General features: G+C 44.7%; 1 non-coding gene across 1 annotated transcript; it reads right to left on the reverse strand.

Annotated features, from left to right (window-relative positions):
• Window positions 1-1,454: 1,454 nt before the first annotated feature.
• LOC124511969 (U2 spliceosomal RNA) lies at window positions 1,455-1,645 on the reverse strand. Its single transcript, XR_006962008.1, has one exon. It is a non-coding gene; the product is annotated as a U2 spliceosomal RNA (small nuclear RNA).
• Between the last annotated feature and the right edge of the window lie 2,452 nt (window positions 1,646-4,097).

Here is a 4,097-nt window from a genome sequence, read left to right on the forward strand (position 1 = left end):
AAGCTCTGCTCAAAAGCCCCGCGTAAAGGAAAAAGCAACAATGGTATCTTTCTTGTTATCTCCCGGACTAGTCCCCTTCCCCTTGGGAGGGCAATTTAATGAGTATGGATTTGGGGGAGCTTTGTTTGTGGCCTTTGGAGAATTTGGCTGACAGGAACGATAAGAAGGGGAAACTCAGACAAGCAAGAATTAATGAAATCCCAGCAAAAAAAATAAAAAATAGCTATTAAAGAAGGAGGGGTGCCTGCGGAGGGGGCGTACTTGGCAAATCTGGAAACACATCCATCAGGTGACCTGGAGGAAATGAGCGCCTGGGGGGGGGGGCGGGGAGCGTTCCCCCAGCAAACCTGGCAGAATCCTTAATCCTGTGACATCGTGGATGGAGGAGACGAACCAGCCAGAACCTTTGAAAGAGCAACAAATGGAAATCAATCCTTCCATAATAATAATAATCTGAGCTCTTGATGTCTGCCAAGCACCGACCTACGTTTTTTAAAGTGTGTGAACTCACTGCGCTCTCACAGAAGTCCTAGGAGGTAAATACTGAAATGCTTTTATCACTCGTCTCACAGACAAGGCAAGAGGGAGTACAGGGGAGATTGATTGTCGCGCCCAAACTCTCACAGCTAATAAGTGATAGAGCTGCCCTTGAACTCGGGCAGGCTGTGTCCAAAGGCCAGATTTTAACTGCTTTTGCTGTAGAGTCTCCCCATTTTCTGGAGGCTGCTGCGTGAGAGACGGAAAAATGGCTCATTTTACAGACGGGGAAACTGAGCCCCCGAGAGGGCTCCCAGTGACACCAAGGGTCTGCGGTGTGCTTGAAACGCGACGTGCTTTTGCACCTGCGTGCCTCATCCTCTTTATCCACCTGGCGAGCTCCTACCTACTTGCCAAGGTTCTCGAATGCTGCCTCCTTTGGGAACTTTCCACGCTCACCTCGGGCTGATCAGATTCTCACGGGCAGGATAGCATGTGTCCTCATTAGAGTGTTTTGCATAGGCAGTATTTTCTTTCTTCTTTCTTTCTTTCTTTCTTTCTTTCTTTCTTTCCTTTCTTTCTTTCTTTCTTTCTTTCTTTCTTTCTTTCTTTCTTTCTTTCTCCTTCCTTCCTTCCTTCCTTCCTTCCTTTCTTTTCCAGAATCAAAAAAAACCAAAATTACATAAGTAAAGGTTTTGAAGTATTCATGTTCCCATGAACTAGAATTTATGTTTGTTAACATTCTGCCATAGTCACTATATCTTCTTAAATAAAAGAACTCCAACAAAGCAAATAAAATGGAGGTATTATTTTTTTTCTTTTATTAAAGAGAGAGGATATTACAGGTGAAGTTGAGCCACCACACCTGCCACCTACGTTCCTTCCTTCTCCACTGGCATGAATCTGTTGAGTGTCTTAAGGATTTCTTTTTATATTTATTTATTTATTTATTTATTTATTTATTTTTGTCCCCTGAGCGGGGGTGCACCGTTCCTGGAAGTACTGCAATACCAGGTCGATGCGTGGAGTGGACAGAGCAAGCTCCTATTCCATCTCCCAGCTCCAAAAATCCATTTAATATATTGTCCTCGGATAGAGGACGTATCAGATATTAAACTGATAAGAACAGATACTACACGTGATCTTAGCCAAAAGGCCGAGAAGCGATAGGATTTCTTTTTAAATTCAGATACATCTCGGGTCGCCTGGATGGCTCAGTCAGTGAAGTGCCTGACTCTCGGTGTCGGCTCGGGTCGTGATCTCACGGTCTGTGAGCTCGAGCCCCCTATCGGGCTCTGCACTGACAGCACGGAGCCTGCTTGGGATTCTCTCTCTCTCTCTCTCTCTCTCTCTGACCCTCCCCCACTCACGAGCTCGCTCTCGCTCCAAAAAAATAAATAACTAAACATTAAAAAAAAATTGTTTTTAAATCCATACACCTCTATTTACCAACCCGCGTGCGCGTGAACTGTAACTGACATTCGGAAAAGAACCCATAAAGCAGGGATGTGCAGGTGGACCAGGAATGGATAACCACCACCAACGACAAAAATCAGTACCGCGAGTGCCTCAGAGGCTCACTGCACTTCCTTCCTGATTGAAATCCTTCCCTTGTATAACCTGTAGATTCTTAGTATGATTTAGTTTTTCCTGCTTTTTGAGCTTTGCCTAAATGGCACTGTTCCGTAACTATTCTCTTGTGCCTTGCTGCTTGGGCTTAACCCGTGACGGTAAAGCATTGTTGCCTGCATCGTCTGGTATTGAACGATACACCTTAATTTCTGTCCCCGTTTCTCAGGTGATGGGAATTTGGTCTGTCCCCAGTTCGAGGCCACTGTAAGCACCACGGAGCTACAGACGTTCTTGCTCGCGTCTCCTCGGGCACACGGCACGTTTTTCTAGGACACGTGCCTCGTGGAAGAATTGCTAGGTCAGAGGGCAGGGGTAACTCTAGTTGCCTTGCACGACACTAAATTGTTTTCTAAGAGCTGGAACTCCTAACCATGGTGTCAAGCTGCCTTACCAAACGCATGCGTTGAAGGAATCGATGGCTTTGGGGGAAAAAAACGACATAACGAATCCAAGGAAGGGATCGCATTAACTAGAATCCAAGCATCTGTCTGCTGAAGTCTGCGTCTCCCTGTGGCATGTGCGGGCTCAGGACCCTGGAAATGGCTGGAATCAGCTGCTCCGGAGGGTTGTAAGGCGCCCATCGCACTCTTCCAACTCTCCGCCTGGACGGCGTCTGCTGACAAAGCAGAAGGATAGGTGTTACCAGTGACGTGGGCTTTATCTCCTCTGCACTGGGTGGCCCTGCCTCGGTTTCCCTCTTGCTTTGCCGGGACTCCCGAGGACCTAGAATGATGGTCGTGAGCCAGACCCCAATGTCCTCTTGGGGACTGCTCTGGTACACACCCATCCCACCTTCATCCACAATATCAAGTGGGACCCCATCAGGGTCCCCCTGAATGACCGAGAAGCCCCTTCATTATTCCGCTCAATATGTCAGCCAGGGCTGTTTACAGATCCAAGGATTCTCTTGCCAAATGTACAGCCTGCTCCCCAGGCTTTCATGTTATAATGAAATGAAGAAGAAGCAAGACATCTTAATATCCTATCCAGTGAGAAAGTGAGATCCCCCCCCGCCCCACCCCTCCTTCTCTCTTAATAGATAAATTAATATCATCAAACATGCTGAAAAGATCCTTTACGAAAACAAGTCTCTTGCCAAAAAAAAAAAAAAAAGTTTATTATAAACCTAAAGAAATTTGTTTCAACTTGGTTAAAAGCCCTATTCTCAGCCACGAATTCGGTTCCCACTTTTTTTTTTTCCTCCTCTTCAATTAATTTCACACTAATCCATTTCTTTATCAGACGGTGGAGTGGATGCAGTAGACTGAGTGATGAAGATAAGGGCCAGTGGAGGTGTTTGGCTCTGTAATTTCATCCTTGAATTTTGTGATTACTAACAGGACAACTTTTTTAATTTGCTCTTTTGTCTGGATTCCCTGGCTGGCAATCTGCTCGGTGAGCCCGGCTTTTTAATCAATCACCTAGATAATCAAATGTCACTGGCTATCTGCTCCGTGTAATTACTTTTGCAATTAAAAATCAACCTCAAGTTGCCTCATCTAATTAGAGGGATGGGCAGATTTTCATCTAGATTGATTTTTTAATAAATATTGACTTAAAATGCCATAATCTCATCATATTCTTTCATTTTCTTTGTACCAAAAATCAAACAAATGGGAGAATTAGCAAGCAGAAGGAATCGTGGGACTTCAAAAGCTTCTGGTGCAGACACACAAAACTATGCTGTACAGAAGCCCAGCTTAGCCAGCCTAATAACACCACTCAATGGTTTCCACCTTTTATTGGAAAAAGGAACAAAGCAATTCAATGATTATATTTCACACTAACATTGTTGCAAGTGCAGAGTGTTAAGAGCTTCTAATTTCATTTATTGCGCTGCCCGGGACAGTCGTTTCTGTTAATGCTCTTATTTCTTTCAAAGCAATCTCACATTTGCTATTAGAATTTTTAGCATTAAGGGGGAAAAAAATGTAGTATGTTTCCTACTGGAGCTGCCGCCCCTGCGAGTTTTCTTAAATACACCAATG

The sequence above is a fragment of the Lynx rufus genome, unplaced genomic scaffold, assembly GCF_022079265.1.
Source record: "Lynx rufus isolate CCGP_SWC_20201006 ecotype Redwood Valley unplaced genomic scaffold, mLynRuf1.p SCAF_16, whole genome shotgun sequence".
Classification (NCBI taxonomy): domain Eukaryota; kingdom Metazoa; phylum Chordata; class Mammalia; order Carnivora; family Felidae; genus Lynx; species Lynx rufus.